Here is a 13,937-nt window from a genome sequence, read left to right as displayed (position 1 = left end):
GCCCAGGTGCCTGATCAGCGGCCCCGACGCTGGGTTTGCTCTAGCAACGAGCTAGGGCTGGGAGGAGGCCGGGTTGCCGCCCGGGACCTGCGAAGGAGACAGGCCCGGGCAGGGGGTGGGGGTGACCCCATCCGCCTTCAATGGCAGAACCAGCTCGGCACAAGAAGGGCCGGGGCCCGGCGGCAGGCGAGGTAGGGGGGGGAGTACAGGCCCCACAGCAGAGCCCTCCCGCCTCCGGAGATGCGCCTGCCGCTCCCTCCTCCCCAGCATTTACATTCCAGGACCGCCCGGCTCCAGCTGCTGTCCAGCACATCTGGCCACAGCTGGCTGCGCTCCGCGCGGGGCGGGGCAGAGCCGCAGTCGCCCATTGGCTCCCCCGCTCGGGACTCTCCGCGCTGCCGGGCCTCTCATTGGCTGGGCTCGCCCCTTTTTCCGGCGCTCATTGGAAGAGCGGCCTGGAATCTCCCTGGCGCGTCCCGAGTGAGTCCCGCGTCCGGGCCACTAGCGCCGCGCGGACAAAGACCCGGGCGCGGGGAGGGGCCGGCCCGCGGGGAAGGACAATGCCGCCGGGGCCGGCGCTCCCCACCCCCCGCCCTCGCCCTCGCCCAGCCCAGCCCTAGTCCCGCCCCGTCCCGTCCCGGGCCCGCCCCTGTCCCGGCGGCGCCGGGAAGTGGCCGCTCCTCGCCCGGCCGCGACTGCGGGGCCCGCCGCAAACTTTGCGCGGGGCCGGGGGCAGCTCTGCCCGCACGTGCCCCGCGCGCTCTCCTGGCGGGTCGGCCCCGGCGTGTCCGAGCCCGGAGCAGGCGGCGCGAGGGACGGGAGCAGCTGCAGGTGCAGCGGCAGGTACCTCCCCATCCTCGGCTCGCGCGCGCTCCCCCGGCCAGCACCTGCGGGCCCCCGTGTGCTGCAGCCCCACCGCCGCGGGACGGGGACGGGCACGGGCACGGGCACGGGCACGGGGGAGGGGGAGGCGTCCCCCTTCCTCTGACACGGCGGAAGGGCTGAAAGCAACTTTTCTCCCAGTCCGTTTCGACGCGCTTCGGCAGAGGAAAGGGCGCCCCGAGCAGCCGCCTCGCACCCGGCGCTGGAAGTCTCCCGCCCGCGGGCCCTGGTACCTCGGGTCCCGGCGGCCCGCGCTCGTCCCCCAGGCGGGCCCTGCAGAAAGACGTTTCCTAAAACCTGGGGTTTGTTTTGTTTTGGGTTTTTTGTTTGTTTATTTTTTAGATGAGGAGTTAGCCATTCCTCTGTCGGCCTGGTTTTACCCCCATATGCTCTTACTCGCGACGATGCTGTTACCCCCATATGATTGGGGAGGGGCGAGGTTTGCTCTTCCTTGTCTCTGCTCCCTTTCCCCTCAGCCATAAAATTCTTTAATAGTTCTTGACTTACACTGAAGGTCTTTTGGATGATAGCGTTTATTCACATGAGACTTGTACGTACCACAGGAGCGTTCGGAGATCTTAATCAGGATTTGGGTCACATTTCATGAGGTATTGGACTAAGATAAAGGCCTGCTTTTTTAAAAAAAAGTAATTAGTGGGGTTTTTTTCTTTCTGGGTGTTCAACTTCAGATATTTTTAAAGGGGCCTGATATTTTTAAAAGTGTTTAAAAAAAAAAAAAAAAATCTTCTGTCGGGTCACTTTTCTAACTTGTCTCCTCCAATTGATGCCCAAAGATGTAAAGGCAAATATATTTGATCTCATAAAATAACTTTTGACAATTCAACTTGGCAAAAATTTAGCAGCATCCTGTCCCCATACTTTGCACCCAAAATTTAGTAGTGTCCTCTTCTGTAAGTTGCACTCAGCTGTTATGGTTGCTTATGCACCAAAACTCATCCTTCTTATGTTGTAAACTTCTAGGCTTTCAAACTGCAAAATTAACCCCCCCCCCCCCCCCTGCTGGAATGAAATGAAAAAGAGTGTCTTGGTGTACTTGATTAAACACAGCTAATAAAAGACAGCTTAGGAGTACTAAAGCCAACAATGTAAATACTAATTAATCTCCTATAGAAAATAATGGTTATGTATCCTGTATATGCATACACAAATCTAGGGTGTATAGAATTTTAATATAAAACTGGCATTACTGATTTAGAAGGTGCCATTACACATTGACCAAACTTAAGAAGAATATCTCTTTAAAATGTGTTGACATTTAATTGACCTTTGAAAGTTCATTCTGTTAATCATACTCAAAAGCGCTAAAGCTATGGTTGACTGATCTGGTGTTCTTACATTCAGTCGTGCTCAGCATATAAATTCTACAACATAATTGCTACTTATTGAGCAAGAGTTTCTTTTCTTCCCTGAAAATGAGAAAGTTTTACTTTGCCCTGGGTTAGATGCTTGTTGTAGACCTTTGAATCAAAATGCTTTCCTGTCATTAGTTTGTGTTGGGTGTGGCCTCTAGTTAGACAAAAAAAAAAAATTATTAAACTGCATTTTTCTTCCTCCTGGAGCTAGAAATGGACAAAGGTAGTCTTGAAGAGTACTTCTGTTTAGTATGAGCCAAAACGCAGAGCTTCAACACTTGGTGTTTATGCTTCTGTAGGCTTTCCTAAATTCTAGTCATCTTAATGCTCACATTCCGGAGGAAAGAGGGTAAGGCAGACGTGGGAGTCATTAAAAACCTTACTCTTGGACTGTAGTCTTCCTCAGTAATCAAATGCCCGACTTAAAATGCATTTTACCTGCATTTTGATGGCTCTTCACAGTGCTGTTTGATTAAAAAAAATTGTTTAGTATTGTAACTTTGAGTAACTACTGCTAGGGGCACAGCTAGTGAAGGATCAGATTAAGTGTTGGTTTCTACAACACCTGTTTTGAAGCTCAGAGGTAAAAGTGAAGGTATTATTTCTGCTTGGTACTTAAGTATTTTTGGTGATGTGTGCTCATATTTATTTTTTTTCTTTATGAGAAAGAAGTACTAACCATTAAATGATGGATTATGAAACTGAGTACCTGTAATTCCTAGTAGACTCTCAGCCCTTAGACACTACTGTTGAAAGATGATAAATGGCTACTGCTTGTATGCAGGCAGACCCCTATTGATTTCACTGGGGCTCTGTTTTGACGCATCTCCATAGGCACAAGGAAGTTTGTACACATGCATTTCCAAGGGCAGGGGCCTTTCATACTGAGGAGAGGGTGCGTGGGTGTGTGTGTGTGTGTGTGTGTGCACAGCTGACAATAAATGCAGAATATCCCAAGCAACATAGAGCTGGATTCACAAAGGGATGTTAGTGTTGCCATGCTTAACTGGAGTCCTCAGTGCTGAATTAGGCACGAAGGCTCCTTATTCAGCGTGTTGTAGGCTTGAAGAGCATTTGTGGAAGGACACAGATCCTTGCAGGTTAGTGAGCTAGGTGTGGATCTCTCTAAGCCAGTAAGAACTGCTGAGGAATTGGACCTAAACCCTACTCCTCAAAAGGGCTTGCGTGTCTAACTCTGAACTAGATGTAGGTGTCAACCTTTGCACAGATTTCTTAGCCCTGAATTCTTTTATGTAGAATTAGCTATAACTTAGCTTAAGCACTAATTACTTAGTGATTTCAACACTAGAATGGGCAGTATTTTGGTAGGGATGTGAAACCAGGTCTGTCTTATCAGGAGAGTGTTCTATCTACTTGGATTTTGGCTATGTTGAGGTGAGGATCCGCTAGTCCCTCCTGTTAAAGCTGTTCTGCCGTGGGTCTTACTGAAAGGACAGCTCTGTTACCTGTGCTCTGAAATTACCTGCTAGATTGCTCCCCAACATGAAGCTAGGTAAAGGAATGTATGGCTTATTGATATCAAAACTTGAGTGGTAGTGTTGCTGTCATTGGTGCAAGTTGGGGTGCCTTGGAAACTTTTGACACCTAAAAAACAGTGTGGCACCTGAACATACGTTTGAAGGCTCTCATTGGTGCTGTCTGGATTTATTTAAGTACCTACATTCTTTTGTGGATCTGGTACTTGGTCAAAACACATTGATGCCCTAAGGAACAGTGAGCTGAGATTCTTTCTCTGTGCTATAGCTCAGGAGTAGGCAACCCTCAGCACACGTGCCAGAGCCTGGCACACAGGCATTTTCCTTGGCATGTGTACCTCGGGGCAGATGGCAGGGAAGGGGTTGGGGTGCACTGCCACAACGAGGATTCGGCCCCTTGTGGCTCCCCCACCGTCTGCCCTGGCACACCAACATCTTACAAGTTGAGGTAGCAGGTGTTTTTGGCACTCTGCCCAAAAATGTTGCTAAGCCCTGCTATAGTTGATGTAGCTATCTTCCTTTTGAGGTATAGTTTAGGAGTCCAGATATATCTAAGAAGGATGATTATGAAGTCTTTACTCTGAAACTGATGAGCACCTTGCCTGAGTAAGGATTATAGTATTATTTAGGAGAAACATGGAAAATTCATTCTTAATTCCTGCTTAAAAATCTCATAGTTAAGCAGGCAGCTCACGTAAATGTACCAATGTAATAGGAGCTTTCATCATTGCACATAAAGCTTTTTTAAAAGCTTATATTTTAGTAGCCTCTGTTAAGCAATGATAATTGGTGTGAAACTAATGAATCCTTCCTAAGATTTGGAGAAGTGGTTTCTTTTTCTTTGTTCTGACTTTAGGTCAATAGTAAGATGGATTTAATGTTCTTCCATAGAAATACTTTTAGCTATACCACCTGCTGCTTAGGAAAACAGAATGATTATATAGTCCTAATCAATTTTAGAAAGCACAGGTGCTCAGGATAAAACGCCTGTAATTTTTCTGTTACCACTTACAGTGTTTTAGCTAACTTTGCCTGTATCTGTATTACAGTTTTTAAAAGTTTGTCTTGCAATACGTTACTTGCTCAAGGTGAGCCTTAGGTACATCCATAGTGTGACATGCTTGACACAATACAAAGGTGATGGGGAACTATTAATTCCCTTTGAAAGTAAATGCTGGTATTGTATTACTGTTTTTAATTACATAAATATGATTAAGGTTTTGTGGAACCTCAACTTTTAAAATATTTTCTTGGATTTTAAATCCTATTCTTAAACAACCAAGGCCTTTTAGGAGGCTTTTTATCATTATTATTATTTTTAAGTAACTGTTCTGTTAGTCAAAAATACTGGAGCATAATCTGCAGGAGACTTCCTTCAGTAACAGCTGTATTAGGAAAGCTACATGAAAAGAAGGAGGGGGTTCTTCACCCTTCCTCCCCCCCCCCCCCCCCCCCCCCCCCCCCCCTGCTCTACTCACAGGACCATTGCTTCTCACATTCAACAGCAAAACACAGTTCTTGCACCTTCCCTCCTAATTCCTCAACAAGTAACTAAAAGAGATCTAAAACCTCACTGTTTAAGATGCTCATTGAGCTTTCAGAGTGGGAAGAAAATTCTTCAAAATCAGAACAGCTTTAAGTGCTGTAGCTCCTGGTGCCTCCCAAGTTAGCATTACGGGAAAGGGTGGGGGAGGAAGAGAGAAATTAAGTGAGATAATGCCAGTCTCTAATGACTGGAGAAGGAAATTGTAATGTTTGAAATTTGGCTTGACTCTTGTTCCTCCTTACTGCTCAGTTTAAAGCTTTGGGTACTGGCTATGGTACAGGAGCTACTTTGTAGACAATGAGGGAGTAAGCTTGGTCTCCTGATAGCCAACCCCTTCCACCTAATGCAATTAGTCAGAAATGATCAACTGGGTGTTTATGATTGAGATATTTGTCTTTTAACTTGTGGGTATTTTTACTTAAAAAATGTATCCCCTTGACTGGATAATATCTTTCTGTACTTCTGGAAAAGCAGTAGGAGGTAACATTTTACCCTGATACAATTACTGATTAATAGAAACTTAAAGGTACAATATTAACAAGATTTCAGGGCATGACCCTGGAAATATAATGTCAATATTTTCATTGCTAGGTCACACTATTTAAATACCAGCTATGAGAACAGGTGTTTTGCCAGCTTAAAAGTGGCGTTGAGTCTGAGTCTCATGCCTGTAATACGGTGTATAGGGTGATAGGTATGAGGGGAGCTCTTTATTAGCCAATGGAGTATGAGAGTTCAAACATGTCTACTCTGTGGTGCACATCTTGCTCCTTATGTTTTCAAAGTTTAGTGACAGCTAGAATCACTGTGACAGCTTGTTCAAAGACAAAAACGTTTCTCTGTTTTACCTGCATGTTGTTCAGAATATGGTGATTGGCAGAAGGTTTGCTTAATGTGAGTTAAAGTTGTTTGTTCCCATCATGCACACAAATGCAAAATGTATACAAAATAGCTTTGTTGCCTAGTCAGTGTTATGCCCAAGTTTCTTAACATATCTGGTAGAAACCTCTAAAAAGATTTTTATAGAACAGTAGTAACTGTCTTGTACATTGCACAAATTCATATTGATTTTTTTTTTTTTTTTTTTTTTTATTTAAGACTAAGGGTTAGATTAAAAAGGACCCTGAAGTTACAAGAAATATTACAGGATCTGTGAAATCTCAAAAGAGCTCCTAGGACCTCTGTTTTGAAAGACCTACACTAACATTTGTCTGCCAAAAATTCCAAGTTCTTGTTAGTTTCATGCCATGCCCTGATGCCATGTACCTCCTCGCTCCCCGAACCAATGCAGGAGGGGCAGAGCAGTTCTACAGAGCAGGAAGAGCCTGAGCCAGGCCCCTGCTTCCACCTTGCTTCACCTCGGGGAGGAGCTTACCTTCAGTAAGTGTCCCATGCCGCAGCCCAGCTCCTCTCCTGGCAGGTGCACAGCCTTAAAAAGTTGCTACACGGTCAGACTTTTACTTGTGCACGGACGCACACCTTAAAGGGAACCTTGTTCCATGCTCCTGCTGCTCATGGCCCAGGGGCACTGGCACAAGCCTTGTGCTCCTGCTTACCACCACTTCTCCTCCGTTTGCCATGTGCGCTTCTTCTGCCCCACACCTTCCCCTCTCCTCTCACTGCTTTGGCACCATGTCCCAGCTGCATGGCCGAGACTGCAGGGCACAGCAGGAACCGGACCAGCTCAGTGGGCATTGCATGGAGCCAGCCAAGAATTGCAGGGGCCAGGCTGGCTCCTGCTTAGTTCTGCAGTGTGGCATTGCAGCTGGGAACCACATGGTGCTGAAGCAGTGGCAGCTGCAGGCAGGAAAGCTGGGAAATGGCTGTGGCAGGTGGTGGGGGAGTGGCAGCAAGTGGGTGTCTGGAGCAAAGTGACAGCTTGGCAGGAGCACGGGGCCCATGCTGGTGTGTTGAGCCAGTGCTGGTGGGGGCCAAGGGTGGGGCATGGGCTGGCAGGAGCTCTATGGAGCTGGGGTGGGTTGTGTCAGCATGGAGCGGGGGAGGCCAGCCTGGCTACGTAGAGCCCCTTCCAGCCTGGGCCCCTGCAGGTGCTGGCCCTAGCACACTAGCATGGGCCCCATGCTCCCACCTTGCTGTTGCTGCTTCCCCCTGCCACTCCAGCACCACATGGTTCCTGGCTGCAGCGCCGGGACCTCAGGAGCCATCCTTGCCTGGCCCGGCCTGACCCTGATGGCTGGAATGATTGCTTGTGGTCTTCCCCTGCTTCCCTCTCCCCTTGCTTATCTGAATTTCCTTCTCCAGTGCAAAGAGGCAGAAACAACTGTAGGGTCCCAGGCTAAAAGTCTGTGCTAGGCTTCTGGCTGGGAGTGAGGTGGGGCTGGGCCTTCTTGTTGCTGCAGCTGCTTATTTCTGCTGCTGGCTCCCTCTGGGTCCTACTGCTGCTGGCTCCTGTCATCTTTGACAGGCAGCCAGGGGCAGATAAATATTAATTTTCTAAATTTTTTAGGGGCCCTGCGGGCTGGAGAGAATGGCCTGGCTGGCCGGATCTCGCCCACAGGCCATATTTTGCCCACCCCTAGCTTAGGAGCATACCGTTCTAGGGAGTGGGCAGGTGGGGGGGGGGGGGGGGGGCTGTCCAGTGTTTAGGGCTTAAAGTTATTTGGGATTCCTGAATTAGGCATCCCCATCCCTAAGTATGGTAGGGTTATTCAGAACGTGTCTAACACGGGTTGACAGCCTTGAGATCAATGCCAATTATATTGAACAAAATCCTGGTAAATAACTGTAATGGTGGTGCCCACCTTTTGCACAGTTTCTTGGTGGTAGGAGACCTTGCCCATGATTCTATTCGCCACTGCACAACTTAGCTTGCTTTTCTGAGGATGCTCAGAAAGGATCTGCTCCAGTCACTTACGCTCTTTTGTGACCTTCTTCTGCCTGTAAAAGCACATCAGTGCTGTGTAGGTCCCAAAATGTTAGTCACAGAAAAACCATGATGATACTAACTGCTGAGAGGAGGCAAAAGTGGAGGAGGAAGATGACCTTACCCTTTAGCCCAGTAGCCTAGTGGTTAGGGCTCTTGCCCAAGAAGTAAGAGACCTCAGGCTTGAAGTCCCCCTCACATATGTGGGATTTGAACCTATATCTCCTTCTCCAACACCTTTGCTCAGGAAGATCACTCTCCACTCTACCTGCTGAAGATGCCCTACTGGGCAGAAGGGGGAAGACCAGTGGGTCCAAAAAACCCCCAAAACAAGTGAGGTATCAGTTCCGGCCCCTGCCCCTAATACAGCAAGAACTGTCCCACTGTAGTCTGTCCTTTTTATCCACTGACTATTAAATGCAAAATGTAGAAACACCCTTGGGGCAGAACCCAAAGCACATACTCCTCCAGGAGTGTTGAAAATATGGCCCAAGAGTTTTGTGGAATGTAGCTTTGGAAATAAGCTCTCACCTACTCTTTAGTATTGGTTTTGGCAAACTTACAAGTTCTCAGGACAGTATAAAAATGTCTCTCACTTCACCCAAGCACATGCTTTGTAGAAGAAATGAGTTTGCCTAGAAAAAGCTTTTGTTCAAGATGGTTAGAAATATTTTATATGGTCTAAGAAGGGTTCAGTAGATTCTCTAAAATTGATGATTTTAAAAATCAAAAATAAATGCTTTAAGGGTATGCTGTAGTTCAAACAAAAATTAGTTCAGGGAAGTTCTATACATAAGGTCAGACCTGATGATCACTGTGGTTCCTTTAGGATCTTTAGTGCAGAAATATATAACTAAAGATACTGAAAATGAGTGTTTGGATATCAACTGTTATTACCATTAGGCCAGTCTGATCCTGCCTGCCTGACCACTGGAGTCAAAGTTTTCACTACTTGTGTTTTTAACTATGTGTGTAGCAGTGTTCAGTCTTAATTATCCCCAGCTAAGGTTAGGGAGCCAGGTTCTAATAAACACTGTCAACCATGAGCCATTTTCCTAGTGCACTTTTCTAAATTTTAGAACAGTGAAGTGACAGTTGCTCACCCATTAGAGCTGTTTTCCTTGGAACTTGTTTGCAGGAGCTGAAATTAAACATCTTTATTTGGGGCTGGTTGATCTGAAACACTGAGCTACCATAATTAAAGAATCTATTCAGTTTACTTCTTCTAATGTATGATGTAGTTTGCATCTTGAATATTTTCCTGGGCCGGGTACAGATGCTACACTTTTATCAGTATAAGTGATTGGAAACCGGTTTATACCCGTAGCAGGTTTGGTGCACGTAGACTGGCTTAAAAATGTGGTGGAACCTGGTCTAAGATTTGCCCCCCGCCCCCATCCTCCTCTCCCAACAAAGGGCAAATGTGTATTCTGTTTGTTACCAGTGTAAACTTTACCACTTACAGAAAAATGCATAACTCAGATCAATTCTGCCTTGGGCTTTTTGAATGTCTGTACCTAGCCTTAATGGCTAAGGGGAGTGGTGTCCCTTGGGTGAGTGTTGTGAGTTTACATAAATTATGATGGGAGCTTAGATAAGAATTTGGCTGCAGCAAATTTGTTGATTCCCCTCACTTCCCCCAACTTTGTCCAAGCAGAGGACTTCTTTTTTTAAGGCTCGATAGTTTTGATTCTTCTCTTTAATAAAAGCTAAAAATTGTAAAACCATCTGGGGTGAGGCCTGAGATAAGGAACTAAGGGCAAGATATTATTCCCCCTATTGTGCACCAAATCCTTTCCCACCCTGCTAGAGACCTTACAAACTGTTAATACAAAAGTGAGTGGGTCATCCTCCTCCTTGACATTTTTTTGTGTCTTGGTTTTAAGAGTAATGTAACAGCATGTTACAAAGATATACAAGTTAATAGATTTTTTTCAGGGAGTTGAGCAGGGTGGAGTTAGCATCACACTTAGGCACCTAATAGGTGAAGTGGTTTCTTGCTTCTAGTGTTATTAAAACTCTAGTTATGGAAATTGTTAAATCTTGCCTATGAAGATGGCCCATTAATCAGTTTACTAAACTGAGATGAAATCAATGCATTTTGCTTCACCTGAGTGTTGCTTTTCCTCGGCACATATCAACTCATGTCTCTGAAATATGGATTATAAGGCACTTGACAACATCTTGCAGTGAGGGTGGAAATCATCAACAAATGCAGCTTTTTGCTGTATCTTGTATGATGACTCTAAACACCAAAGAAGTTATAACTTGGCTTTTCTGTTACCTACAGGACAAAAAAGTTAGGAAGAAGACATTTTTGGATTAAACAGGATAAATTGTAATGAGCAGATTGGTTTGCAAGGTGCTAGAAAATTACCTTTCATGGATAGTTTAGGTTTCTGTTTTTAATATTCCTGTTAATATCAATATCAGGTTAATTTACTTTTTTCCACATTGCCTGTGTTTCACCTACATCTGGGAGAGGGGAAAATTAGAGGCATTTTAATTGCATAACTAACAGTTGAATTCAAGTGAGAATTAAAATTTGAGCAAGGGTTTTGTATGTCTTCTCCCCAAACAACCCTTAGCCTTGCCATTCTGCACCCCTTTTAGCAGGTGGCTTGTTTAATTTTGTTTGATAGTCTGTGAAGTAACAACCTAAACGAGTTTATGGTCTAACTTTTCATATCATTCTAGATATAATCACAAAAAGTCTTCATAAATTTATACCGTCTCAAAAATGTATATTAGCCTTTTAAGGGAAGTAAAATAGTGTGTCGCTACTGACACAGCCTCCTTCATTTAAGGAATCCAAATAACTAAGATTTGTGTTTCAAATTGTTCTTAAAATTGTAGATATTAGTTTTAATAAGCTTACATATTAAAGGCTAATTTTCAATTTGTCAAGTATAATTGAACTACACTTTTTCTTCTTGCTATATCTACTTTTGAATTTAGTGTGTATTGCTTTTTTGTGTTGTATATTCAGTTATTTCCCTTGTACAGATTTTGTTTTACAAGTTGTGAGATGCAAGAGTAGGAACATGATTTTTGACTTTCAGAAGTGTGAACAGAGGAGAGTTTTCTTAACCCTTGTTTTGCTGTGAGGCCTTTATACATAGGGCTAAGTACCTTTTTTTGAGCCCTCTGAAGTTGAACACTTTTATGAGAATTCCATAAAGTTAGTCTTGGTAGCTCTGCTAAGTAAAGGGGGAGAGTCAGTCTCTCTCCTCTTGAGTGGTATATGGATGCCAAGTGCTAAGAATTCCTGGAATGTAGAATTGCACAGCACTGATAAAGTTTGCTTTGTTTCCTTAGTGACTTGACCCATTGAGAAAATGTGGTTCCCTAGGAAGCTTTAATAGCTCAAAGTTGGTAGTGAATAAAGGGAACGGCCCCAACATAATTCTTCTCGTTTTCACCTGCTGCCTTGAAGATTAATTTTCTTAACTTTAGTATAGAAAATAGAACCCTGTTTTTGAAATAGTGATTTACAGGAATTCTTCACTTTTATCAGTTTTAGTAAATGCGCCACAGGTTTTTGCATTCCAGATACCTTCCATAAAATGAAAATGGGCAAATATCTTAGTAGTTTTAGGCAAAGAAATATCGGGAAAAAAAAATCCCATTTGAGCACTCTGATCACTCAACTGACTCACTTTGGCTTTGTATTACTTCAGAAAAATAGTGAAGTTCTTTAATTTTCAGTTTTTTCCCTTTCATTTATTTGGTAAATAAACAGGAGAATGATCAAGAAAGAAACTCTGAAACTGTGTTACTGATCTCTTGTTATGCCACTATATATTTTTGTTCTGTGGCAAATGCTGTTTAATGAAGTCCATGTGAAATGTACTGGTAACTAGTTATACAAAAAACCCTTAGTACATTTTTGTAACTAGTTTGAAGTACACTAGTTTTCACAGTGTGTGCCAACAGACTTTTTCCAGTGTGATTTGGGAGCAAATGTTGTTTTAAGGTTAATTTTGAGGTCACGTAGGTCTCTCTCAGCCTGCCATTCCCTTTATTGAAAGGAAGAAAGCTAAGTCCAGTGTTGCATTCAGAGATCCTTCAAATTATTTTTAGCAGATAAAAAAAAAAGATCATTGGGGTTTGCTTGGGGTTTTTTTTTAGTTATTTTGTTTTTTAGTCATTTAGTGGATCGTATAGTAGTGCCAGCCTTCCTTACAAAGACTGATAGAATTGCTCCTTGTAGGAAAAGATCATTCAAATAATTTCTTCTATAAAGTTTTACTGTAATTCTCTCAATATGTGTAATTTCTAACGCTGGAGTTTTAAATGTACCATTTTGTTTGAAATTGGTCTTTTGGAAGTTGTAGGTTCTTTACATCGCTAATATAACAAGTGAAACTAGCCCAATGCATATTTGCATATAGCAACAGAGAAACAGGAAGAAAGGTTGTAGCAACCTTAACCTACCTGCTTGGATCCCTGCGCAGGTTAATAATGTAAAGTAAATGGCTAAAGAATGTGTATTGCTGTTGACAGTGAGCGACTGTAAACATCCTCGACTGGAAGCTGTGAAGCAGCAGATGGGGCTTTCAGTCGGATGTTTGCAGCTGCCAACTGCCACAGACTTCAAGAAATGTTTGACACTTAAAGCATAGTAGTATGTTTAAACCTTTTAGCCCGCTAGGTTTTCATTTATTTCAGTTTCTGGTAAATGAAACATTAAATCATCTAATAATAGTTCTCAGTTTCCAGAAGGATTGATGTAAACTGATAAAATAGGAAATATCTGGGAGTATTACAGCGATGTTGAGGACTTCAGGGGATTTTGTTCCCCCTTTTTCCCCCAAAAATATTTTAAGTGGTAAACTAAAAGTAGGCTTCATAAAGCTAAGTGTTCATACTGTATACCCTGGTTATCAGACCCCTCTAATTTTATAAACTCTCTGTTTGGTGTCTCTGATAATATAATTATGATATAAATTAAATTAAGTCTTTTAGGAAACACAAGCTAGAGTTTATAACATTTGGGAAAGGAAAAAAATATACCTATTGAAGCAACAGTGGAAAAGTTTAAAATTTAACATATTTCCTTGAGAGAGGCAACTTTCTTAGTAAAGTGGGGGAACATAACTGGTAACCTTTCTTTGGATTATTTTATGTGATTCATATGTAACCACAATGTCTGAAATAAAGGATTAAAAAAAAAACCCTAATCACTTTTCTTCCAAAAAGCCTGAGGTGGTGGTAAGGGAGGAGGGAGGGTTTTTTTTGTTAACTCTTTCCCTCATCCCATCTCCAAAACAGTTGTCTAGCATTACATTAAGCAGATATTAGAGAAAAGCCAAACACTGGGTTTAAGACTCTGAAAACACTGTTCTTCGTGTGGGTGGAGTTCGCCATACAGGCTGGATTGCAGGATTGGGGTTATAGGCCCCGTGTAGACAAAACAAGAGGCATGTGTGCACGATACTTTAAAGTGGGCTAAATACTTTTGCACTGCTTTAATGGTGTCAGTGTTTGCCTGCCTCAGCAGTGTATTGTGCATTAATTCCAGCTGCTGTAGTAAATTCTGAAATCACTTGGGGCATAGCAAACTACAACTCCTTCGAGCAGTTGTAGTTTGCTGCCCCTACAGCCATGGAGTAGAGCACCGAGCTTCATGCAGCCTGGGGGCTCTACAGGAAGCTGTGCAGGCAGTCTGGCAGCAGCCTGGGAAAGCAGGCTCTGCCTAAGAAACGTGGCGAGCCTGATTCTTCCTCCTACCTCCCGCCCCAGAGCCTGCCTGC

General features: G+C 43.8%; 1 long non-coding RNA gene across 1 annotated transcript in view; it reads left to right on the top strand.

The window, feature by feature from the left end:
• The first annotated feature begins 486 nt into the window (after window positions 1-486).
• Window positions 487-13,937, top strand: part of LOC106738538 (uncharacterized) — a 46,638-nt gene continuing 33,187 nt past the window's right edge. Inside the window, exon 1 of the long non-coding RNA XR_002093231.2 lies at window positions 487-843. This is a non-coding gene — a long non-coding RNA (uncharacterized LOC106738538). The remainder of the gene's footprint in view (window positions 844-13,937) is intronic.

The sequence above is a fragment of the Alligator mississippiensis genome, chromosome 1, assembly GCF_030867095.1.
Source record: "Alligator mississippiensis isolate rAllMis1 chromosome 1, rAllMis1, whole genome shotgun sequence".
Lineage (NCBI taxonomy): Eukaryota > Metazoa > Chordata > Crocodylia > Alligatoridae > Alligator > Alligator mississippiensis.
Note: the sequence above shows the minus strand (reverse complement) of the source record. Positions and strands in the feature narration are given on the sequence as shown.